The sequence below is a fragment of the Ascaphus truei genome, chromosome 2 (assembly GCF_040206685.1).
Source record: "Ascaphus truei isolate aAscTru1 chromosome 2, aAscTru1.hap1, whole genome shotgun sequence".
In the NCBI taxonomy this organism is placed as follows: Eukaryota; Metazoa; Chordata; class Amphibia; order Anura; family Ascaphidae; genus Ascaphus; species Ascaphus truei.
In genome coordinates, this window is record NC_134484.1 from 321,923,446 (window position 1) to 321,951,105 (window position 27,660).

The 27,660-nt window shown below is 47.2% G+C and overlaps 1 pseudogene; it reads left to right on the forward strand.

The window, feature by feature from the left end:
* The first annotated feature begins 794 nt into the window (after positions 1–794).
* Positions 795–27,288, forward strand: LOC142488238 (sec1 family domain-containing protein 2-like; annotated as a pseudogene).
* The last annotated feature ends 372 nt before the right edge of the window (positions 27,289–27,660 follow it).

Sequence of the window (27,660 nt, forward strand, 5' to 3'; positions counted from 1 at the left end):
TCTATCTTGAGTGATGGTCTGTGTCCAGACACAATTGTCAGGGCTCGCAGCACTGCAGCTGTGTCCTTGAACCTAACAAATAACTAAAGGGGCAGAGCACCTACCTAGGGCCTGTCCCTGTCGCAACCACAGTCTATGGAATGGCTCAGGGCATGTCTGGGGCCTAGGGGGGTAACCTAGCCTAGTATGCAGGGGCTACTGCTCCCTACACACACCCTTCCCTAACCTGCTCCCAGCTCTGAGTCATGTGCTTCACTGTCTGCTTCCTGACTCTGCACAACAATGTATCCAATTCCCTGCTGCAGAGAATCTGTACGCCTTAGTGGCTGGAATGCAGCATGTGATCTGGGTGAAAGTGCAGTCCCCAGAGGCTGCTGGGAATTGTAGTCCACTCAGGACCTGTTTAACATTAGACCCTGTTTAACATTAGACCCGATAGCCGCCGGCGCCGCTCCTAACGGCCGCAATTCCCCCCACGTGCATTGCTACTGTACAGCGGCTGCCCGGGCTCTCTGTCCCAGCCGCGACATATGCGGCGGCAGCGGCGATAGCCACCAGCACCGCTCCTAAAGGCCGCAATTTCCCCCAGGTGGAGATGGGCACGGGCATCCGGGGCAGCGGGGACCTGCTCTCCTGCTACAACCCGCTGACCGGCTTCTGGGACCAGGCACGCTCTCTGTCCCAGCTGCGCGCTCTGCCGGGCTGGAGACTCAGACAGAGCCCCCCTGCGCATGCCATTCCTCCCACACTTCCGCCACCGTTCCTAACAGCCGCCGCTGACATGCGCGGTAGTCATGGCGACGCTCACGGGCAGCTCGGAGACCTCCTTGCGCTGCTGGGTGAATGAGGACGGCTTTCCCCCCTCCTCCTCCCCCGCTCAACATACTCACCGCCGTCACAGCTAACGAGTGCCGAGATCCTGCACTGGTGCGGCTGCGCCGAACTGCTGCTGCTCTCCGCGGGGGCCCTCCAAGTTAAGGAGTTCTCCAACTTCGAGGCCGGCGCTGCCAACCAGTCGAAGGCTGTGTTCGTGGTGAGCTGCGGGGGGTGAGTGGATGGGGTGAACTTCATGGCTGAGGTGATGTGGGCGCCGCTGCTGCAGGTCCCGATCTCCCCGCACCTATTCCTGGCCCCGGCCTTCTCCTCTCTCTTCCCGCTGCTACCTGGCGGAGACCTGCAGGCTCTCAACTGCAGCTGGCCGGACAAGAAGAGGATACCGGGGCTGGAGGACGCGGAGCTGCCCTCCTTACCCCCCCGAGCTACAGCTTCACATCCGGAGCCTGGTTTCAGGGCTCAACCACCTGATGGAGGGTATCGGGGTGAGGGAGGAGTGCTTCTCTGTGGGGCACCTGAGTAGGATCATTGCGGGGGAGCTAGCCAGCTATCCTCAGACGAGAAACCGCAGGAAGCATACACTGACACACACACACACACACACACTGACTGACACATACACACACACACTGACTGACACACATACACATACACTTACACACACTGACTGACACACACATACACACACACACTGACTGACACATATACTGACTGACACACATACACTGACTGACACACACACTAACACACATACATACACACACTGACTTACACACATACACACACACTGACTGACACACATACACACACACTCACTGACTGACACACATACACACTCACTCACTGACTGACACACCTACACACTCACTGACTGACACACACACATACACACTCACTCACACACCTACATGCTCACTCACTGACTGACACACATACACACTCACTGACTGACACACCTACACACTCACTCACTGACTGACACACCTACACACTCACTGACTGACACACCTACACACTCACTGACTGACACACATACACACTCACTCACTGACTGACACACATACACACTCACTCACTGACTGACACACATACACACTCACTCACGGACACACACATACATACACACACTGACTTACACACATACACACACTGACTGACACACATACACACACACACACACTCACTGACTGACACACCTACACACTCACTGACTGACACACACACACACTCACTGACTGACACACATATACACTCACTCACACACCTACACACTCACTCACTGACACACATACACACTCACTCACTGACACACCTACACATTCACTCACTCACTGACACACCTACGCACTCACTCACTGACGCACCTACACACTCACTGACTGACACACATACACACTCACTCACTGACTGACACACATACACACACACTCACTGACTGACACACATACACACTCACTCACTGACTGACACACATACACACTCACTCACTGACTGACACACATACACACTCACTCACTGACACACCTACACACTCACTGACTGACACACCTACACACTCACTGACTGACACACATACACACTCACTCACTGACTGACACACCTACACACTCACTGACTGACACACATACACACTCACTCACTGACTGACACACATACACACTCACTCACTGACTGACACACATACACACTCACTCACGGACTGACTCACTGACACACACACCTACACTGACTGACACACACACACCTACACTGACTGACATACACTGACTGATACACACACACCCCAGTGATGCGCCGAACAGCGCCCACACGCGATGTGCCTACTCCCCCAAAACCCTGTGAGCTACCGAGCACCTTCCATGTTCCGTACCTCCGCTGGGGGGCTGGCTGCAGCAGGAAACACAGCCCACAGCTCTGCTGGGGGGAGGAGACTCAGACAGAGTTCCCCGTGTCCGCAGCTACGTCGTGGTGGGGATAGGTCACAGAGAGAGACATACACACCACAGTGAGACACACACACTGACTGACACACGCAGACACACACACACACACACACACACACACACACACTGACTGACACACGCAGACACAAAGAATTCAATTACTATAAATATAGATGTGCAAATAGCTAAAACATGCGGTCAAACTTTTGTGTTTTGGAAGTGAAATTGTTTTGTGATTTTTAATTAAAAACATCACCATCACAAATAAAATTTCTGTGACAAAAAACAAAGAAGTTTCACTTACTATGCGCGTGCTCAGCACACACAGCTTTTTAAGTTCTTGATCCCAATACCCTCTTCTTATGCATGGGGAATACTGGTCAATTTGTATAATATATATAAAATATAGGACATTGATGTCACCATTGTGGCATTGGTTCACATGTTTCGCCACGTGAGCGTCAAGGTGATTCATTACCGTGCCAATGTGTTCTATGACGTGTGGCTTGAACTGGCGTCTAGTTTCACCTACATATTTCTTGCTGCAAATGCAGACTGCCATATATATCACTCCTGTAGTTGTACAGTTCACAAATTTATGAATATAGTATGTCTTGGTATCGTTCCAGTTTGTGAACTGTTTGGTGACACATATGTGGTTGCATACGCAGGGACTCCTCTTCCTTAATGTTACTTTTATGTCTGAAGCACTTATTCCCATGATCTGTTATTAATATTATCTGTTATTTATTTGATTACCACATGTATTACTACTGTGAAGCGCTATGTACATTAATAGCGCTATATAAATAAAGACATACAATACAATACATACAATACATGCATTACATTTTTGGCATTGGTAGGACCCTTGAGGTTTCATCGGCAACCAACATGTCATGAAGTTTGCAAGATCTTCTACTAGCCATTGAAGGATATAGTTATAGAACTTCATTGATGTCTTCATCCACTTGTACAAAGGGTATTAGGGTGCTCAGGTGATGGGATCCTTTTCAGTGAATCAAAATATATAGACATAGAACTCCATAGTGTGAATATATAAACATTCACAGTCCTGATGCAGATATTTCAAATCTAAGGCTGTCTCACATTTTAATCTGGTCTGTAACTGTTACATACGCCTATAATATATATTATCTTTAACTATGCATGCAATGTCTTGTATATAATGTATACCCTGTTCACCTATGTAACTGTATTTGTAACCATGTATTATTTGTCTTAACTCTGTGCCCAGGACATACTTGAAAATGAGAGGTAACTCTCAATGTATTACTTCCTGGTAAAATATTTTATAAATAAATAAATTCGATTGTAGTATGACAAATGTTCCATGAAGGTCATGAAAAAGTGTGGACTTCCAAACTTATCAAAAACCTCATTTAGAGTGTTTTCAAACTTATTTTAAATCAGGAAGGTATTCACAATTTTGTGAGGTAATATCCCACTTCAGGAGTTTTTCTGTGGCGTGCCAGACGCTGTAGTGGTTTCAAATGTAGAAAAGAAAAAAAGCAGCACACAACCAAGGGGGTAGGGTGTAAAAAATAGAAAATGTTATTAAATCACCAGTAAAAAAAAAAAAAAGGAGATACCTCCTTTTTTTACTGATGATTTCATAATTTTTTCTATTTTTTAGACCCTACTCCCTTGGTTGTGTGCTGCTTTTTTTCTTTTCTCCATTTATCCACTTGTAGAATGTGCCAGTGCTTCTGTAGTATTTCTCATGCCAGGTGCCACTGATTATTGTGGGTACCAATGAAGCTGACCACTTTTTGCCTTGTATCTGGATGTTTGTCTTTTAGAAGCTCAATACGAGGCATATATCTAGCTCTTTTATACGCTTGTTTAATTACCTTGTTGCTGTAGCCTCTATCAAGGCATCGTTTTTTCATCAGTGTCGCCTGTTTCTCAAACTCTGTCGTATTACTATATTTTCTTTTGAGATGTAGAAACTGGCCTACAGGTATCCCCTATATTTGAGCCTTGGGATGATGACTATTGGCTCGGAGGATACTGTTGGTGACTGTCCATTTACGGTAGATGGTGGTATCCAGATGGCCATCAGTGCCTCTCAATATAATTAAATCTAAGAAACAGATTTTATTAATGTCATATTCTAGGGTGAGATGGAGATTGTATTGGTTGGTATTCAGGATACTGACAAAGTCTTTAAGTGTGTTATAGGACCATGCCAAAGTATCAGAACATCATCTATAAATCTCACCCATACAGTAGATCGATGCTAGAGGTGACTGAGTACCTGTAACTGGGTTTACTTTTTCTTGTTTAGTTGTATCCTTATCCTAGCCCAGAGGAGGCCGACCACCACACACACAGACTTCTACAGAATTAGCTGAAGCAGGGATCCCCCTCTAGTATACTGATTCTAAGACTCTTGCTATAAAATCAGGATGGAGATGAGGACGAGGGCAGCCTTCATCCTGGCAGGAGTAAGTACAACTGTAATTTACTTTATGCTGGCTGGGAATTTTTTTATTTTTAATGGGCAAATGCGCTATTAACCAGATTTGAATAATAAGGATTTTGCCCATAACTGTACTGTATGTGTTGGGGGGAAGCAGGGTTGTTGTGGGTAGAGGGGGTGGGTACTGGCATGCCCATTCATTGCTATTGAGGTTATCTTTGCTCCCATTGAGGACAAAGGTAACCACACTTGCAATCAGTGGGTGTACTGGCCAGTATTGGTGTTTCTATTGTATTTTAATGGTAATTGGGGGTCGAGGGGGTGGGTGAAGGGGGTAGTTGCTGTGGGGTTAGGCCTCTCGGGTGGGTAGCGGGAGGGGTTAACCCAATCATTACCTTAGTGGTAGTAACCTCTTAGGTAATTAAAGGGTTAATTCCTCCTGCAACATTCCCAGGAGACTTAACCACAGTGAGGATGCGGGGATCGCGGCGCTCACAGCGCGACCCCTCTTCACCTCCGAATGCCCCCGCTGCCGTGAGACGGTGTAAGAGACGTGTTCAGAGGTACGCAATTGAGACTGTTTTAAAGGTGAAATTATAATTAGGCTTTATTGCGCCTGTCGCTTTAACACAGCAAAACATATGAAAATAAGCCAAACAAAAACCTATCTCCGCTTTGGAGACCATCTACACATGTAGCTCAGCCCTCTCTGACTGGGTTGGTTTACCAGTCCCAAAATATAAACATATATACAGATATATAACAGTTCCAAAAGAAAGTCTTATCTGTCTCCTGAAGCTGTAGGGGAAGTCCTCTCTGCTCTCTTGGGTAAGCACCTTTGTGTGCTACAGCAATGTCTGTCCAGGTTTTGAGGTCTGGTCCCCTTGTCTTGCTATCAGCATACAGTCCAATCCTTCTGCAGCTCAAGAAAGCCGTTCCTCTAGTCAGTCCCCCCAATTGTGAGACTCAGGAATCTCTCTTCCTGGCTCAAAGGCAGGCTTTTCTAACAAACCTCTAATCAGCCAGGTGGTGTTGGTTAATTGACTACCAGCAGTTAACCACCACACTTCTGGATTAGAGGCACATTTTTGAACAGGGACAAGTCCCCTGTTACATACCTCCCCTGTTTGTGGGAAGCACGGCCAAAGCCCATCCTTCCACTCTCATTCGAGATATCTCAGTGACTTGAATGAGCGTGGATGGAGGAGAACCCTCAGTCCTGCTGGGATTGGAGCCCTTCCTCCAGTTAAGTAGTGTCTCCTCCAGAAGGTGCTTGAGATCAGCAGTCCTCAGTCGCTCAAGGAGAACTTTTTCCAAGTACGGTCTTTCTACTGACCACATGGTCATGAGCTTTCCCCTGTGTCGGGCGCTCCTCTTTTTGTAGGCAGTCTGTATGGCGACAGGCACAGAGCGCTTATGCAAATCGCTTTCTCTTGCCATCTTTCCCATGTGCTCCGCTTTAGCACCAAATGTCCACTTCATGGTATCACAAGAGCGCCCAAGAACAGCCACCTGAGCCCTCAGTTCTTGAAGCTGTCTTCCTGCACTTTTCCCATTCAATGTAGTTGCCAGTTCAGCTTCTTTGGGATTGAGTTGCAATTCCAGCTCCATTTCCAGAGAATGTCCTATCTTTTCAGCTTCCTCAGCTAAGGATTCTTCGGACTTTGATTCTGCACTCCTACCTCTGTTTGTTGCCTGTCGGGCTGCTGCAGGTTTGGCTAGTGCTTTCTTATGTGGCTCAAACTTCGTAATCTTGTTTTGAAGGCGAGTGGTGTCCCCAGCTCTCACTGTACCCTTGTCCTCACGGGCATTAGTTACTGTAGGATACCGATGCATGGGCAGAGCCAATACCTTTTTCCGTATTGGAGGCACTGGTCTGCAGAGTCTCACTCTGTTTCTTGAGTGTATCCTGCCATTCTCGTTTCAGGGTCTTTATTTCTTCCCTGTGCTTTCTCTGAGCTTGCTTCCACCTATCATTCATTATTTTGTGGAGCACTGTGAACTTCTTCGCTTGGGCCGCAGATACTCGTCTCAGTTTCTGGACATTTATGGGCTCCCTCTTGTACTGAGTCACCTGGCCTCTAAGTTTAGCCTCCAGCGATGCTTTGGTGATGGTCAGGGTAGCCTTCAGTTTATCCTGCTGCTTTGCGAGGACACACTGGGTAATCAGACGTTCCTGCAGCACTTGTATTTCCTTAGCAGCCTGCAAATTTTCTTCCTGCAGTGTTCGCTGCTTCTCCTTGGCATTCTGGAGGTGTGTATGCAGACCTTGCAGTTGGTTATACAGTCGGTGCTCTGCTTCAAACTTTTCATCTTCCAACCGTTTCTTTATTTTCTCAAGCTCATGCAGCTTTTCATTCTTTCCATTGATGTGGTCTCAACTCCGAATTTTCTTTTTTTAATCTTAAATTTTCTCTTTTTTCAGTCTCTGTAATATTCAGGGCCTCCTTGCAGTCCACCTTCCATTTTTGCACATCTGCTTGGAGGCGGGCTGTCTCCTGGCATGAGACTTCCATCTCTAGGTTGAGGGTTTGAAGCTCCTTCTGAGGGACTTTGAGATCTAAATTAAGATGGAGGATAGTTTTCTTTGAAATGTCCAGCTCCTCAGCGAGACTGTGAAGTTCCTTTCTGGAGACTTCCAGTTTTGTGCGGCAGCTGCCGATCTCGTGGTGTGAGGCATCCAGCGCTGTGCGGAGTGTATGAACCTCCTTCTGGGATACATCCATCTCTGTCCGGACACTGTTGACCTCCTGTTGTGAGGCATTCAGTTCTATGCAAAGAGTGTGAACCTCTTGCTGAAAGACTGTAATCTCCTTCAGTGCCTCCTCATACTTCCGCTTCAGTTTAGCCATCATTTTATCGGATTGGCTCTGCTTTTCCACCATGGTGGCATTATTAGTGTTTGCAGCATTTAGCTCGGACTTGAGATCGTCCAATTCTGTTCCAGATTCAGAGTACATTGCGAGCACCGTGTTCTGTAGCTCAGCATTTTCTTCCCTCTCAAGTTTCAATTGTTCCCGGAGCAGATCACAGTCACGCCCCGGTCAATTTTGAGGGCATCTTCACGGCTGGTCAAGGGATCGTCACTCACTGGTTCCGGCTCCGCTTCCCTGGGATGGTTGGTTGAGGGTTCCTCACTGTTGGCACCGGACAGACACTTCTTTGGGTTACCCGACTTCTGCCTTGGGCCCTCTGGATATTCGGTCATCCGCATGACGAATCCTCCATTTTCTCTAGGCTGCAGGGCATCTCGGTCCCCCTTTTTCTCCGCGGGAACTGCGGACATGTCTGTTCCTTCCACGGTACGTGAAGAACCGCTTTTCTTTTTTCGCCTTTTTGTTTTGGATGACACGTCCCCTCAGGGATACTGGGGTCTCCATCTTCATTTGAAATTTTAGCAGCGTCACTGGATCCACCATGCTTTTCTTGCAACTGTATTAGCTGACGGAAATATTCGGTGATCCGCTGCTCCCGCTCTTTCTCCTGCCGATCATATTCGTCATCATAGGGAGCGGTCTTTTCGGTTTGTACCGAGTTCAGGCACCCCCACCATTCTTGGGGTGTTTTGTGGGTGTGACTCGGTTTGGGTTCCCCGTAAGAGATGTCTTCCTCCTCATCGGACTGGAAGGGCCACTCTTCTGTGGGGTAGGGTTCATTACAGGAACGCTGTATCTTGTCCTCCATTTTGGGGCCATCAGGTGTATTTTTCTTCCTGACCTCAGGAGGCGCTATTGCAGCTTTTGCCAGTGTATTTTCTAGAACCCCAGCTTGTGATAGTCCTACTGGTGGGCATATTTTGCTTGTAGAGGTCGTAGCTCTCACAGGCAGCTCTGTAGACTTTTTCCTTTTCTTTCTTTTGGGTATGTTTTACAACATCAGCATTACTGTGCACGCATTCTTTCTCATCAGTGATACTGGATGTGCAGTTGCTAAGTAAAACTTCTGTACCTTCCTTGGGTCTGCAGCGTATTGCTTGCTGCTGCAGTTCCTTGGCTCATTGGAAAACATAGTCCTTTGGCTGCTGCCCTTTTTCTGGGGCCACGTAGGGGCTATCCAGGCCTGAAGGGACACTGCTCCGTGTGGCTGGGCTCTTTACACCAGGAACATATTTTCTTCCCCATTCTTGCAGAGTCTGTATTTGACGTCAGCTGGGCGGCCATTTTAAATTCCCAGGGTTTTTTTTTTTCCCCTCTTTAGGTGTACTCTTCACCTTAACCGATTTGGCAGTTTTTCCTTGCTTCTGCAAAGGCATTTGCTTTACACCATTTTCTTGCTATGTGCAATCCCTCTGCTTCAGCAAAAGAATTTGGTTTTCTGCTCGAGTTCAGTAATTTTCAGTCTCATCTTTGGGTATTATGCATTCACTCTTCACACTTTGGCTGCATGTTGTAATCCCAAGATACACAGACAGACTTTACTTGCAGAAAATACATTCTTTTTTTTTTTCACTCCCGGCAGGGATACTTAACACTCAGCAATTGGCTTTGGGTTACCCTTTACACAGTTCAGCAATACCTTTTTACCCGGTAGGGCAATTTTACACTCAGCACTTGCTTGCTGAAAATTCCCCTGCTTCATCAAATTTTTTTATTTTTTTTAAAGAAAATAATAAACAAAGCCTAGCTCCTTTCATTGGAGTGCTAACTCACTTCTTGAACCCTGACTACGGCTGGAAGGCAAAGCCACTATTTCAACAACCATATTACACATTATTGTGATAAGCAAGTAAGGTTTACCTGCTTCAGCACAGTCTCTCTCTCTCTCTCTCTCTCTCTCTCTCTCTCTCTCTCTCTCTCTCTCTCTCTCTCTCTCTCTCTCTCTCTCTCTCTCTCGTCCGTCCGTCCGTCCGTCCGTCCGTCCGTCCGTCCGTCCGTCCGTCCGTCCGTCCGTGGTTTTGTGGCTTTTTCCAGTGCAGGGTAGCCCTTTAATTCTGATCTATGCTGCAGGTGAATTTTTGTTTTTGTTGCTCAGGCTGTTTGTAAGACTGTATGCAGGCAAAAAGCACAAAAAAAATCACAGGCAATCTCCGCTGACCTTTTTTAACTTCAAGGGCCACCTCTCATCCCAACTTCTGACACCATATGTAAGACACGTGTTCAGAGGTACGCAATGGAGACTGTTTTTAAGGTGAAATTAAAATTAGGCTTTATTGCGCCTGTCGCTTTAACACAGCAAAAAATATGTAAATAAGCCAAACAAAAACCTATCTCCGCTTTGGAGACTATCTACACATGTAGCTCAACCCTCTCTGACTGGGTTGGTTAGCTAAGCTATTTACCAGCCCCAAAATATAAACATATATACAGATACTAGCTGAGAGACCCGGCGTTGCCCGGGATGTAAATGCGTAATAGGTAGTATTATTTATAAATCGTGGAACAATAGGTGACTGTTTGTTGTAAAGGTTTCATAATAATGTTGAAAAGAAAGATGGAAGAAAATGTAATACGATGTTGTATAAAAATGGTTTATTGTAACCACACCACAGTACAATGTATATTTTGGTGGCATAAGTGATGTAAAAATCTGAGTCGTGTGTCCTGCTAGGGTGTGAGGCGGCGGGTGGTGCGTGGGTTGTGAGTGCTGTCTGTGAGTGGGGGTCCTGCAAGGGTGTGAGGCGGCGGCTGGCGCGTGGGTTGTGAGTGCTGTCTGTGAGTGGGGGTCCTGCTAGGGTGTGAGGCGGTGGGTCAGTGATGTCGGTGCGTAGGGGCGGGAGGCAGCAGGTGTGTGTGGCGGCAGGTATGTGTCGAGTGTGGCGGGTGTCTGTTGAGTGCGTGCAGCGGCTGTGAGGCGGTGGGTGAAAGGCAGAGGCGGCCGGAGTAAGGGCGGGTGAAAGGCAGAGGCGGGGGTGGGGAGGCGGTAAGGCGGGCATGAAGGCGAAGGGCGGCGGGAAGGGGAGGAGGGGGTGGAGGAGGGGGGCAAGGGGTGGAGGAGGGGGGCAAGGGGTGGAGGAGGGGGGGGGGCAAGGGGTGGAGGAGGGGGGAAGGGTTAGAGGAGGGGGGGGAGGGTTAGAGGAGGGGGGGGAAGGGTTAGAGATGGGGGGGGGGAAGGGTTAGAGGAGGGGGGGAAGGGTTAGAGGAGGGGGTGGAAGTGTGGGAGGGGGTGGGAGGGGAAAGGGGAAAAAGAGGTGGAGGGGGGGGAAGAGGAGCGGAGGGGGGGGTGGAAAGGGGAGCGGAGGGGGGGTGAAGGGGAGCGGAGGGGGGGTGAAGGGGAGCGGAGGGGGGGTGAAGGGGAGCGGAGGGGGGGTGAAGGGGAGCGGAGGGGGGTGAAGGGGAGCGGAGGGGGGGGAAGGGGAGCGGAGGGGGGGAAGGGGAGCGGGGGGGAAGGGGAGCGGGGGGGGAAGGGGAGCGGGGGGGGGAAGGGGAGAAGTGGTGGGAAGGGGGAGGAGGGGGGAGGTGGTGGAAAGGGGGAGAAGGGGGGAGGTGGTGGAAAGGGGGAGAAGGGGGGAGGTGGTGGGAAGGGGGAGAAGGGGGGAGGTGGTGGGAAGGGGGGAGGTGGTGGGAAGGAGGAGGAGGGGGAAGGTGGTGGAAAGGGAGAGAAGGGGGGATGTGGTGGGAAGGGGGAGGAGGGGGAAGGTGGTGGGAAGGGGGAGGAGGGGGAAGGTGGTGGGAAGGGGGAGGAGGGGGGAGGTGGTGGGAAGGGGGGGAGGGGGGAGGTGGTGGGAAGGGGGGGAGGGTGGAGGTGGTGGGAAGGGGGGGAGGGTGGAGGTGGTGGGAAGGGGGGGAGGTGGTGGGAAGGGGGGGGAGGTGGTGGGAAGGGGGGGGAGGTGGTGGAAAGGGGGGGGAGGTGGTGGGAAGGGGGGGAGGGGTGAGGTGGTGGGAAGGGGGAGGCGGAGGGAAGGCGGGGGGTGGGAGGCGGTGGGAAGGCGGGGGGTGGGAGGAGGTGGGAAGGCGGGGGGATGGCAGGGGGTGGGAGGCGGTGGGAAGGGGGGTAGGAGGCGGTGGGAAGGGGGGGGGAGGCGGTGGGAAGGGGGGGAGGGAGGCGGTGGGAAGGGGGGGAGGGAGGCGGTGGGAAGGGGGGGGGGAGGCGGTGGGAAGGGGGGGGAGGCGGTGGGAAGGGGGGGGGGAGGCGGTGGGAAGGGGGGGGAGGCGGTGGGAAGGGGTGGGGGAAGGCGGTGGGAAGGGGTGGGGGGAGGCGGTGGGAAGGGGGGCTGGGAGGCGGTGGGAAGGGGGGGGAGGCGGTGGGAAGGGGGGAGGCGGTGGGAAGGGGGAGGGGAGGCGGTGGGAAGGGGGGGGGCGGTGGGAAGGGGGGGAGGCGGTGGGAAGGTGGAGGGAAGGGGGGGGGAGGCGGTGGGAAGGGGGGGGCGGTGGGAAGGGGGGGGAGGCAGTGGGAAGGGGGGGGAGGCATTGGGAAGGGGGGGGAGGCGGTGGGAAGGGGGGGGGGGGCGGTGGGAAGGGGGGGGAGGCGGTGGGAAGGGGGGGTGAAGGGGGGGGTGGAGGGGAGGTGAAGGTGGGGGGTGGAGGGGGGGGTGGAGGGGAGGTGAAGGGGGGGGAGTGGAAGGGAGGTGAAGGGGGGGGGGGGTGGAAGGGAGGTGAAGGGGGGGGTGGAAGGGAGGTGAAGGGGGGGGTGGAGGGGAGGTGAAGGGGGGGGCGGAGGGGGGGTGGAGGGGAGGTGAAGGGGGGGGTGGAGGGGAGGTGAAGGGGGGGGTGGAGGGGGGGAGGTAAATGGGGAGGTGAAGGGGGGTGGAAGGGAGGGGAGGTGAAGGGGGGTGAGGGGAGGTGATGGGGGGTGAGGGGAGGTGAAGGCCGCTCACTCACCCGTCCGGCAGGTCCCACGTGGATCTGAGGCGGGAGGCAGCGTGTTGTGGCCGCTCTCCCGCTGTGTCCCGGGCGCTCGATCGCTCCCCCGCTGTGTACAGGGCGCTCGCTCGCTCCCCCGCTGACTGTAGCGGCGCCGGGGGGGGGGTATCGGGGAGACACTGACACTGGAGGGGAGGGGGGTGGAGGGGAGGTGAAGGGGGGGTGGAGGGGAGATGAAGGCCGCTCACTCACCCATCCGGCAGGTCCCACGTGGATCTGAGGCGGGAGGCAGCGTGTTGTGGCCGCTCCCCCGCTGAGGTGAAGGGGGGGGTGGAAGGGAGGTGAAGGGGGGGGTGGAGGGGAGGTGAAGGGGGGGGGTGGAGGGGGGGTGGAGGGGAGGTGAAGGGGGGGGTGGAGGGGAGGTGAAGGGGGGGTGGAGGGGGGGAGGTAAATGGGGAGGTGAAGGGGGGTGGAAGGGAGGGGAGGTGAAGGGGGGTGAGGGGAGGTGATGGGGGGTGAGGGGAGGTGAAGGCCGCTCACTCACCCGTCCGGCAGGTCCCACGTGGATCTGAGGCGGGAGGCAGCGTGTTGTGGCCGCTCTCCCGCTGTGTCCCGGGCGCTCGATCGCTCCCCCGCTGTGTACAGGGCGCTCGCTCGCTCCCCCGCTGACTGTAGCGGCGCCGGGGGGGGGTATCGGGGAGACACTGACACTGGAGGGGAGGGGGGTGGAGGGGAGGTGAAGGGGGGGTGGAGGGGAGATGAAGGCCGCTCACTCACCCATCCGGCAGGTCCCACGTGGATCTGAGGCGGGAGGCAGCATGTTGTGGCCGCTCCCCCGCTGTGTCCCGGGCGCCGCCATCTTGGGTACTCGGCGCCGCGAGGCAGGCTGCCTGGCCACTGGCTGTTCCCCCGCCGGGGAGGGGTGAGTTGTAGCGCCGGGGAGGGGGGGGTATGTATATGTGTGGGGGGGGGGAGAGGTGGGAGATATAGAGGGGGGGTCTCGCACGGCCGCTGACACTGGGTGGGGGGTGGGGGGGGGGGCGCTGAAGGGGTAATAATAGTGTGTGTGTGTCCCGCTGACTGTAGCGGCGCCGGGGGAGGGGGGGGGGTCGGGGTGAAAGCGCGGGAGACACGGGGAGAGGAGGAGGTGCGCGCGGGTGCTGCTAACACTGTGAGCCCCGCTAATGTATGTAACAGTGTGTGTGTGTGTCACTGTGTGTGTGTGTCACTGTGTGTGTGTGTCACTGTGTGTGTGTGTCCCTGTGTGTGTGTGTGTGTGTGTGTGTGTGTGTGTGTGTGTGTGTGTGTGTGTGTGTGTGTGTGTGTGTGTGTGTGTGTGTGTGTGTGTGTGTGTGTCCCTGTGTGTGTGTGTCCCTGTGTTCCCTGTGTGTGTGTGTGTCCCTGTGTTCCCTGTGTGTGTGGCATCCAGGCAGGCAAACATACAGTGCTTTCACTAATATAGTATAAGATATAACAGTTCCAAAAGAAAGTCTTATCTGTCCCCTGAAGCTTTAGGGGAAGTCCTCACTGTTCTCAATGGTAAGCACCTTTGTGTGCTACAGCAATGTCTGTCCAGGTTTTCAGGTCTGGTCCCCTTGTCTTGCTATCAGCATACAGTCCAATCCTTCTGCGGCTCAAGACAGCCATTCCACTGGTCAGTCCCCCCAATTGTGAGACTCAGGAATCTCTCTTCCTGTCTCAAAGGCAGGCTTTTCTAACAAACCTCTAATCAGCCAGGTGGTGTTGGTTAATTGACTACCAGCAGTTAACCACCACACTGCTGGATTAGAGGCACATTTTTGAACAGGGACAAGTCCCCTGTTACTGACAGCTTCCTCACCTCGCTCAACCTGCTCCCGCTGTACGGGGGCGCCCCCCTCGTTCCCGATGGACCAGCACTGCCCCGCGGTCTCTCAGGGCTCTGGCGGTTCCCTCTGGTCCCGGGCGCACGCTCTCCGACTTTACAGAGCGCGCGCCGGGCAAGGATAATTTATTCACTGCACTAGCAGTGAAACCACGCCCCCGATTCTCACAAAGGCTGCCACTTAACCCTAAAGCTCCCCACCTGGCTGCCTATCATAGGAACCAATCCAGGACAGCTCCTCATGTTCCTCCAGGTCTGCCTCCGTTCCCTATTGGTCAGCCGCAATATATAGTACCTGTCTTGCCTCTCTCACATTGCACGACATAGTCTCTACTTGCGGACATCTATTCTGGCTCGCCCTTTGCTCTTCGTTTATTCAGGTTGCGACCCGGCTTGGCGGACGTCCCTCTCTGGCTCTGGACCCCGGCTCCCACTTGACCTTGCAGCTTCTCTCATCCCTCGACCACAGCTTGGACCTCGACCTCCCGGATCTCTCTCTCCCTGACCTTGGCTAACGGCAACGACTTCATCTCTTCTGTACCAGTACCGGCAAGTGTTGCTACACCTATTCCCACCTGGCCTGGCAACGCCAAAACACCACACTCCGAACACGCTCCTTCTGCTGCGGGTGCGTGCACATATACGTCCCCACCTCAGTATAAGGGACGAGTCTGGTCTGCGGGCAGCACCGGCGTAACAACCACCCACCCTGGGGAAACTACCCCTTTCACCCACACCCTCTACCTCCAACAAACCAGTACTCTAATTTAACTCCTTCATTACCTTAGCGGCTATCCGCTAAGGTAATGAAGCTGTTTTTTTGTAATTACACACTATTGAAGCAGGGGGTCTCCGAAGCTGAACCACATTAATTTCATCCTTGATGACCCCCTGCTTCTCGAATTACAGGCCCCGGTATGGGGTGCCGGTATCCCTGCCAAGTTTTAATCTCCCGGTCACGTGATGCGGGAGATTTAAACAATGCAGAGAGATACCGGCACCCCATACCAGGGCCTATAACTCAGGAAACAGGGGTTTCTGTTGGAATTAATGCGGTTCAGCTCTGGAGAACCCCTGCTTCAATACTATGTTATTAAAATAAAATTAAACAGTGCGATAGCCTGTAATAGCTGTGCAGGGAGATGCCGCTCTCTGTGTGCAGCTCTTATAAACTGCAGGCAGATCGCAGGGCAGAACTTAGAAAAGCACAGAGATAAAGACACTGCTATCCCGGGCGGTATTGGCATTTTCCTACCAAACGGTTTCTGACTTGGGATAACTGTTTCTGAATACCGTGATAACACAAATGTCTATCCGATCGGTAGGGTCATGCCAAACCGTTTGATATGGCAGTGATAGCATTGAAGCCATCTGAATAGGCCCCTAAGCCTCTTGCCTTGCCATTCCCTACAATATTTGGTATACCTATTTCTGATTCTAAGACTCCTGTTTTAAAGACACGTTCCCCTACTACTGGGTTTCCTGCAATGTTTGATATCCCTAGTCTTGATTCTAAGATTCTTGCCTTAAAGTTTCCAAAAATATTTGATATACCTATTACTGATCCTCAGTCTCCCATTTCAGAAACAAGCGTATCGCCCCGATTCCTCTGCAGTACCTGGTATAGTATAACCACTGCTGATTCTCAGTCTCCCACTTCAGAGACAAGCGTATCTTTCACGGATCTCTCTGCAATACCTGTTATAACCATTGATGAATCTGCGACTTCCATTTCAAAGACAAGTTTACGTCTCACTGATTTCTCTTCAGTGTCTGAGGTACTCATTACTGATTAAGGCTGCGTCCATGGTGCCTCAGACCGCGCGGACGCGTCCGCACGCTGAGCGAACAGACTGCCTTAAGGCAGTGTTCACGTACATGTGGCGTGCGGGCGCGTGCGCGCGGAGGCAGGAGGGGGTGCGCAATGCACGAGAAATCAGTTAAAACTAATTTCTCGCGCGACAGAGCGGTCACGTGATCGGATCGCCCAATGAGGGTGAACCAGCTCCGTGACATCACTGGGAACGCCCCCAGGAATGACCCCCACGGCCCGAGTACTATGGCCAGGGAAAGCACCCGCTTTCCCTCAGCCTCCGTGCGTCTCCGCACGGGCTGCGGCGCTATGTCCGCAGCCTAAGGCTTCCGCTTCAAAGACAAATTTTTCCCTCACTGATTTCCCTGCAGTACCTGATTTAACCCTCGATGATTCTGGGACTCCCACTTCAAAGACAAGTTTATGTCTGGCCAATTTTTGTTGGGTCTCTCATTTCTCCATCTAATTTTTTCAGAGATTTGCTTGTATGCATAATAGGTAGTCTCAAACGCAAAAGAGCAACAGTCTATAATGTTATTCCAGTCATTCATAAAACTAGTATTTTCACGATCTATTGTGGGTATTTTGAATAGCCTTAACCCACTTGGTATCCTTTTCTGTTCTATATATTTTTCTAGCGTTGTAACATCCCACCATTGTTTAATCTCGCTTGTCATATATTTCTCTAATACCTGCAACTGTATAAACATGCTCTCTTCCATATCTGAAATACTTTCTTTATCTGGATCTGGATCAACGTTTTCTAGTGAAGTGGAATTGAAAACATTATCTCATTTAGTGTTCCTAGATACTCTATTTTGAAAAAGGGATGAATTTTCCCTTTCTCCTAGATGGAAAAATTAAAGAGACAAAAATTGGAATCTTTCATTGAGTTGGAAGGATTCAAATATTGTGAAATAGAGATTAAATATAGATATACAAAATACATTTTTAAGAGACAAGACAGATTATTGGAACAACTGCTATAGGAATTGGAGGAATAGGGAAGCGATCCCATGTAACTCTTTTAAAACAGAACAGAGATATAGAAGTATCTCCGGAAGGAGGACGGATAAAGAACATTTTATGGAGAATTATAGATTTAATACACAAAGTAACCATGATATTTTGCAACATCATAGTTATAGGGAGAAAGAAAAAACTAATATGCAGGTTCACAGGTTTCATCAAGATAGAGGATCCCCATTTATTCAACATAATAGGGGTTACAGAAATAAAAGGGGGCCATATATTGTTGACAGGAAATCCCGTAATGATCCATACCTAATTGAATATAGAGGATTTAGGGATTGAAAAATCAATAAGGCATATTATGGACAAAATGAACATAGATCTCCTTTTTTAGAGAGGGAAGGAAGAATATGGACACAGAGGGAAACATTTTCCCCACTAAAACAGAGAAAAACATCTATTTCGACACCAATGATAAGGAAAAGAGATGAGGATGACAGAGAGGATGTCGAGGGGGGAGCAAGAGAACTAAAGAGAATCGCCAAGTGAGACAACCCACTGGGATTTTCAATTTAAATCATTTAACATTGGAACAAAAAGACATATCCCTACTGAGTAAGGGATTACATGTTGCCCCATCTAGCAAACCATCACATTTCAAACATACATTGATACCCAAAAATATGAAAAGAGACAAGATCATGCTGAGGTAGTCTCAGTAAATGGGAGCAACTATGTACATACTTCATTGAAAAAACAATCCAAAGTCTTCCCCAGCTTCTGTAGAGGTCCATTTCTAGAAACCTTTCAAAAATTGGTGGAGGAGGATATTGAGAAATTGGACAGTGGGGATAGTCATCCAAAAAGATCAAATTTAACCAGGGGGAGAGTGTGAAGCTTTGCAGAATTTTTCCAGGAATGGGGATGTTATAATCAAAACCGCCGATAAGGGGGAGGTGTAGTAATTCTCAACAAACCAGATGATATAAAAGAAGCCTATAGATTATTGGGAGACAATTTAACATACAAAAAAACCTTAAGAACCCTACCAATGAATTTGGAGAACAAGTCTCCAAACTATTGGATGAAGTTCTGTCTAAAGGCATACGTCTCAAGAGGGAATTTGATTATTTGAGGGATGAGTATCCAAGGATGCTGGTCTTTTACTATCTCCTCAAAGTGCACAAAAATTCTTGCAAATCCCACAGGAAGACCTATAATTTTTGGAACAGGGTCTCTCACACCTATGAATATAGATGCACTCTTGTAAGAAAACTCACATAATTTTTGCAGAATACCACACAAATTCTTAAACTTCTTGAATATGTTAAATGGGAACAAGACTACATCTTGCCAACATGTGATGTCACATCCCTGTATACATGTATTGATCATCAACAGGGATGTGACGCTACATTATACAGTTTGGAAAAATATGGATTTAGATTAAATCAACTTGATCATTAAGGGAATTTCATTTATATTGAGACATAGGGGCTTATTCTGTAATCTCCGTTAGCAGTGGTACGTTCTGCATGGAAAGCCCCATTCAAGTCAATCAGGCTTTCCGTGCAGATCGCTTGGGACAGAATAAGCTCCATAATGTATTTTGGTTTGAGGGAGATCACTTTCTCCAAATTCAAGGTATGGTCATGGGGACAAGGTTCGCGCCCAGTTACGCCAACCTATTCATCGGTTGGTTGGAAGACCAAACAATTTGGTCCAATAACATCTTTGGCGCGAACCTAGTGCTATGGCGACGTTACATAGACGATGTAATTGTTGTATGAAGGGGGATGAAGAACAATTAGGAAAATTCTTTAATTATGTAAATTCCAACACCTGTAATCTTCACATTACACATACTTTAAGTAAAAAAAGAATTTAATTTCTTGATTTGGAAATAATGGTAGGGGATAATTCGATCTATACGAGAAGTGTTTTCAAAAAGGTTAATTGTAACAATCACATACAGTACTAGCTATGAGTACCCATAAGAAGAACTGGCTTGATAACATCCCATTTTGGGGAATTGAGGAGGACGAAGAGAAATTGCTCAAGGAAGGAAGATTAAGTAGATAATACCCCTTCAAAATAAATTTATGGAAAGAAAATATGAGCGTAGGATAATTGAGAAGGCGATTCAGAAAGTTGAAATGATAGAGAGATCAAATACTGTATGTTAACGTATAAAGATTAGACTGTAGTCAAACAACTGCAAATACAGGAGTTTATACCATTCATCACAAATTATAGCAATCAATCCCATAACATTTCTAAAATTTGGGAGAAACATTGGCATATCTTAAAAAAGGATGAGTGGTTAAAAACTATCATCCCAGATTTTATATTTTCAAAAGCTCCAAGTCTTAAGCAAAAACTGGTACTGAGTTTTCTAAAAGTAAAGAAAGATGAGTGTTGGCTAAAGAAAGAAACAAAAGTTTGTTTTTTGTGGGAGAAGGAGCGGTTCAGTGAGTAAAGACACTGACTGGTACTGAGTTTGGTGCAGGGGTACCTAGTTCAATTCCTGGTGTTGGCTCCTTGTGACCTTGGGCAAGTCACTTTATCTCCCTGTGCCTCAGGCACCAAAAATATAGCTTATAAGCTGCACGGGGCAGGGACCTGTGCCTGCAAAATGCTACATAAAACTTGCAGCGCTATTCAAGAATATGCTATTATTATTTTTATTATTGCTCAGAGTGTAGAACCTTTATGTAATCAAAAACAGGAATTAAAAAATCAGACAATTCACTTCCAGTATCTCTAAAAAAAATGACTCTATTTACTCATTCTATTAAGAGTAATATATCCTGCCAGAGTAAGGCCTTGGCCATGTTTAGCGCTTGCTGGAGGAAGCGTGCTGACGCGCGCTCCCGCTCAGCACTGAGCCCCTACAGCCGCAATTAGAGCGGCTTTAGTAGGGGCTCACCTGCGCTTCCACGCGCTTGCGGATGCGCAGGTCTCAGGGGAATTTAAAATTCCCTCGCTTGCCGGCGCGACAGGCTGGTCACGTGAGCGGTTCGCCCAATGAGGGCAAACCAGTTCCGTGACGTCACTGGCCCGCCCCCGGCCAGTGACGCGCCCGCCCCCGGCCTGCCCCTGACGGCCCGCTGACAGCGTGTGCGGTAAGCAACCGCAAGGCCAGGGAAAGCACCCGCTTTCCCTGCGCCTCAGCGCGCCTCAGCACGCCAGCAGGGAGCATGGCCGACGCCTTTGGGAGTAGTCTACATATGGGGTGCGCAAACTGGGAGGCGCGGCAGTTATAGAGGTCACGCGATTTCCACCCAGGCATTTAAATAAAATGCAGGGGGACCGCGTGAGGCCTATATAACACACTTACCTTCACGAGACGCATCGTCATGGTAACCCGGCGTCAAATGACACCACGGGGTCACATGACATCATGTTACTATGGCAATGTGACATCACATGACCAGAACGTCATTTTACGCCGGGGCCGAGAGGGGGGGGCGCGAGGCACCGAGGAGAGCAGGCAGGGCTGCGCACAGGAAAGGTTCATTATTATGTGGAGAGGACTACTAGGAAACTAAAAGTAAGATTGGGGGAACAAATCAGAAATATAGAAAAAGGTTTGGACAGTGTTTCCAACCATTTTAAGGTTAAACATGACTGTAATCTCAGCTGTTTAAAATGGGGTTAGAACTAGTCACTAACAATTGGAGAGGAGGAGACTATATCAAAAAGATCTCTCAGAGAGAATCCTTTTGTATTTACACCCTCCAAACATTAGCACCTCTGGGATTAAACATAGACATTAAATTGGGCTCCTTTTATGAGGATTAATTTGGTATATAATATAGGTGGGTGTATCCAATATCCCCATGCTGTTTCTTTGGTTTCAAACTCTCCTCCTGCTATCCGCCAATGTTTCCCATATATTCTCTAACTCCAAATGTGGATGAATGTGCTCAATTGGTCTATCTCTGATACTCTTGCTCTAAGGAACTGGTCATTCTCTCAAGTATTCCTTGCACCATTAACGTGCTTAGTAATATTGATAAATGATTAAAAAGGGGTTTGATCCACGCTCGTGCTTTCAATTGATGTGCAATGGATGATGACAACTTAACCTCTTTGCAGCTGCTGTGAGTGGGAGCCTTCCCAGGTCCTACAAACTACACCGAAGACAGTCTCCGTGGACAAGACAGGAGAAAAAAACACAGAGCGCACCAGAGGTAAGTATGAAGGTATATTTCGACAAATAAAAGTAGTCAATATAGAATTAAAATATCTGTAAATCAGTGGGTTGATGGTTGATAGTCCCAGCGTCTTAGCCAGCGATTGAACGGGCAATATGGACAAAAAAATTTTTTTGGTGTATGTAATACATTTTTGTGTTGCACAATCTCGAAAGTAAGAATGATTCTTTTGAGCCTTACTTGTAATTCTAATGTAGTTACATACAGCCACGTGAAAAAGAAAGTACACCCTCTTTGAATTCCATGGTTTTACATATCAGGACATAATAATCATCTGTTCCTTAGCAGGTCTAAAAAATAGGTAAATACAACCTCAGATGAACAACAACACATGACATATTACACCGTGTCATGATTTATTTAACAAAAATAAAGCCAAAAGGGAGGAGCGATGTGTGAAAAACTGAGTACACCCTTACTGCTTCCATAGGAATTAAGATGCTAAGTAGCAGACAGGTGCTGCTAATCAAATGCCTTTGATTAATAAAAAAGGGAGCTAGATCACAACCGGGGAATTAAAGACCTGTAAGCCTGACTTCAATAGTCGGGAAACTACTTGAAGGTTTAATACGGATAATATTCAGGAATACCTAATAGAAAACAAAATTATTAGTAATAGTCAGCATGGATTTCTGAAGGATAGATCATGCCAAACTAACCTTATTTGTTTCTTTGAGGAGGTAAGTAGGAATTTAGACCAGGGTAATGCAGTTGATGTGGTCTACTTAGATTTTGCAAAGGCTTTTGATACGGTTTTACACAAGAGGTTGGTGTACAAAATAAAGAAAATTGGACTCAGTAATAATATATGCACCTGGATTGAAAACTGGTTAAAGGACAGACAACAGAGGGTTGTCATAAATAGAACTTTTTCAGGTTGGGCTAAAGTCGTGAGTGGAGTACCTCAGGGATCGGTACTGGGACCCCTGATTTTTAACTTGTTTATTAATGACCTTGAGGTTGGAATAGAGAGCAAAGTCTCCATCTTTGCTGATGACACTAAATTGTGTAAAGTAGTAAAATCAGAGCAGGATGTAATTTCTCTTCAGAAGGACTTGGGGAAATCCTTGATGGAGAAGGATTTAGGAGTGCTTGTAGACAGCAGGCTTAGCAATAGTGCCCCGAGTCATGCAGTAGCTGCAAAGGCAAACAAGATCTTATCTTGCATCAAACGGGCAATGGATGGAAGGGAAGTAAACATAATTATGCCCCTTTACAAAGTATTAGTAAGACCACACCTTGAATATGGAGTACAATTTTGGGCACCAATCCTAAGAAAAGACATTCTGGAACTAGAGAGAGTGCAGAGAAGAGCCACCAAATTAATAAAGGGGATGGACAATCTAACTTATGAGGAGAGGCTAGCTAAATTAGATTTATTTACATGAGAAAAGAGGCGTCTAAGAGGGGATATGATAACTATATACAAATATATTCGGGGACAATACAAGGAGCTTTCAAAATAACTATTCATCCCACGGGCAGTACAAATGACGTGGGGTCATCCCTTAAGGTTGGATGAAGGAGATTTCACCAGCAACAAAGGAAAGGGTTCTTTACAGTAAGGGCAGTTAAAATGTGGAATTAATTACCCATGGAGACTGATGGCAGATACAATAGATTTGTTCAAAAAAAAGGTTGGACATGTTTTTAGATAGGAAAGGTATACAGGGATATACCAAATAAGTATACATGGGAAGGATGTTCATCCAGGGATTAATCCGAACTCCGAATCTTGGAGTCAGGAAGTTATTTATTTTTCCCCTTATGAGATATCATTGGATGATATGACTCTGGGGTTTTTTGTTTGCTTTCCTCTGGATCAATAAAGAGTATAAATATAGGATAAAGTATCTGTTGCCTAAATTTAGCATAGGTTGAACTTGATGGACGTATGTCTTTTTTCAACCTCATTTACTATATAACTATGTAATTGATCATCAGCAAGTGTGACCACCTCTATAAAAGCCGAAGTTTTAGCAGTTTGCTGGTCTGGAGCATTCAGGTGTCTTAACACAATGCCAAAGAGGAAGACATCAGCAATTATCTTAGAGAAGCAATTGTTGCTGTCCATCAATCTGGGAAGTGGAGATGTTTGGCCATAATGCACAGCGCCATGTTTGGCGAAAACCAAACACAGCATATCAGCACAAACACCTCATACCAACTGTCAAGCACAGTGGTGGAAGGGTGAAGATTTGGGCTTGTTTTTGCAGCCACAGGAACTGGGAACCTTGCCGTTATTGAGTCGACCATGAACTCCTCTGTATACCAAAGTATTCTAGAGTCAAATTTGATGCCATCTGTCGACAGCTAAAGCTTGGTCGAAATTGGGTCATGCAACAGGACAATGATCCCAAGCACACCAGAAAATCTACAACAGAATGGCTGAAAAAGAAAAGAATTAAGGTGTTGCAATGGCCCAGTCAAAGTCCAGACCTCAACCCAATTGAAATGCTGTGGCGGGACCTTAAGAGAGCTGTGCATAAACAAAAGCCTGCAAACCTCAATGAACTGAAGCAACGTTGTAAAGAAGAGTGGGCCAAAATTCCTCCACAACGATGTGAGAGACTAAAAGTCATACAGAAAACGATTACTTCAAGTTATGGCTGCTAAAGTTGGTTCAACAAGCTATTGAATCATAAAGTGTACTTGGTTTTTCACACATAGTTTCTCCATTTTGGCTTTATTTTTGTTAAATAAATCATGACACGGTGTAATATGTCATGTTTGGTTGTTCATCTGAGGTTGTATTTACCTAATTTTAAGACCTGCTACGGAACAGATGATTGTTATTATGTCCTGATATGTAAAACCATGGAATTCAAAGAGGGTTTACTTTATTTTTCACATGTATATCTAGGAATGTTAAAATCAATGTTCTTTCATGTGAACACAACACAATTGTGTTGTGCCTAATTTCAAAAGGATTAATGGGTCTAAACCCATAACAATGTATTCTCTATTAAAGGAAAGGGTTAATGTTGTGTCTTTCCATCTTGTATAAAATATAGAACTTGGGTTTTAATATCTCAAATCCATTCATCTTCTTGTTAGAATGTGTGCTGCATTGCAACAATGAATCATATGTAAAGGAAAAAATTGATTTATTTTCATGTAAAAAGTATTTTTCCCGGTTTCAGTTTTAGTGAGATCATTTTGCAACATTTTTTTTAAACTAAGGCAATTAATAAGACTGAAAGATAACTTGGTTAGCACTCACATATAAAGGATCTATTAATGAATAGAATGTGGAATACTTTTCTGAGTCACAGTGTTTATCAAATGCTAAACAATATAATGATTGTTAGTATAGTTCCCTCTAGATTTTGTAGAAAATAAATCCAATTAAATTCTTCCATGTATAAATTTAGAAATGGAAGCATTAAAGATGGCAATTTAAATTACCAACTCCCTTCATATATTCTGAGATTTCTCGTTTCAGAAACTTTTTTTTATGTTGTTATCTTTATTACTGTAGATTATCTTTTTCAGATATATGTATCAAACTTACAATAACTTTCCCTGATTAAATCTTTCAAAATAAGATAAGCATACCACAATGGGTTAACGTTTTTCTTATTGTATTTTAAGTGTAGCAATATGTGTTTCATTAACAAACAGTTTTCTTGTTATGTGAATTAAATCACTCACCTGGACTAATACCTGAAATAACCATACTGAAACTGGTATTTAAGTGAGACCATACAAGTCATTACACCAGAGGAAGCTAGTAGTGAAACGTGTTGGGTTGACCAGCACAGGCCACCGTAGGTGTTTCACTAAACACCAAATACTAATGTGCTTACTCTGACTATTAAATACGTTTTTATATAGTCTGTTATGTGACAACTAAACATATATTGGATTATTGATGGAACTTTTCTGTATTAACACAATGTTAGATACTTCTCCTTTTGTGTCAGCATATCTCTTTTTCAAAAATTATTTTTAAAAATTATTTTCAAAATTATGTTTAAGATGGGTACTGTCTATATGGTTTTATATATGATATTATAAATATTTAGATGTAGTTTATATGGTAGTCAAACAATGAACTAGTTAGACCATTTATTGTGTTACATTTTCACTGACTAATTTTGAATATGGGTATACTTATTTCATATTTTATATAACATGTTGGGAATATATATATATACACAGTGGTCGACAAATCACCAAAAAATCTACTCGCCAAACAAAAAAATCTACTCGCCACCTAGTACCACACGTGTGCTGCTTGGGCCAATAGGAGCTCGCCACGATGTTAAATCCACTCACCCGGGGCGAGCAAATGTATAGGTTTGTCGAACACTGTATATACATATAATTATTTTAATACTTTTAAAAAATATTTTTCAGCTAGGATCCTGCGACGTTGGGTCTGATCCTTAGCTGAATTATTGCAAGCTGCGATGGGTTTGGATAGTTTACTACAGGGGTGAGCAAACTTTTTATGCCGAGCCCCCCTTTTCATCAATGATATTTGTCGGGCCCCCCCTGCCTGATGTGAACAAAAATCACATGAAAAAAAAAACAAGTTTAAACGGTATACAATACAAATGTGACTACAAATACATATAAATACTTACATATTTCAACATTATATCGATATGTACGATATCATGTGTGACAATCTCAAATAGATTCTCATCATCTCCTCTCCTCAACCCCCTTTGACTGCGGCCCCGCTGGTGCTGAGCGCGCAGTAATTGCCGCTTTTACTTACATAAATCTATATGTGTAAGTCCCTGCTCATGTGCTGTGCGGGCACGCACGCTCACTCAAGTTAGGTGCTTGAGTAAACAAAAAATTAACTTTCAAGCGTGCTCAACTTGCCCGCAATAACATCCCCACCTCCACGCGCGCTTGCGAAATAGCCAGGACACCCAGCGCTCATGCTTAGAGAGCTGGTGACTTCACCGCTTTCAAGCATGAGCGCGGTCAGCGCCAGCGGGGCCGCAGTCTTTCTATTGACGTCTATAGACACCTGCTGCAAATGCATTCTTTAATATTGTTTACATTTTCAATGCTTAGTTAGGGACATTAATTATTATCCCCCATGGACTGTAAAGTGTCTGTAGAACTGCAGGGTTATAGCGACCAGAAGACAGTAGGACAGGGATGAGAGAACCATGAATGCACTCAAATCTTATTCTCAAATTCATTGCACTTATCATAACATTTGGAGCTGTAACATGTTTATGAGATGGATCACTATCTGTTTATTTGGCTGGTATCTGGTAATATTTGTTTCTTTTGGTGCACTGTCAATATCACACAGGCAATTATTTGGGGGGGGGGGGCATTCATTCCACCCCATATCTACCTCCCTTCCCTCTTCCCCCCCTTTTTGTCATCCACCCTCCTACTTAGCAGTATTATTTTGTATACCTTTTTTAACTGTTATGGGGTGTTTTTCCTTGTGTTTCAGTAATATTAGAGTACATTGGGTAAAATTCAGATAGCCTACCCTTTCTTGCAATTTCAGCTGTGCCTCCTGTCCTGTGTGACTGAAGAGAATTGCAAAGCAGGGTGCCAGGTCACGAGCATTAGCAGGAGCAGAGTGCTGCAGGGCAGGCACCAGAAGCAGGGACATTCCACGTCAGACATGCCTGCTCCTCCCCTGCAGTCCTCCTGCATTCTTGCCCTCTTCTTCCGATCCACCAGCTACTCTAACAGGGTTCTTTTGCAGCTGGCTGTCATGCCCTCATAACCAGACTAATACATCCCCCCTTATAGACCAGGACTACAAAACACTGTGAGCCAGAACATACAGCTACATACATATAGAGAGGGTACATTCCCTGATATATGAAAAGTTAGTAG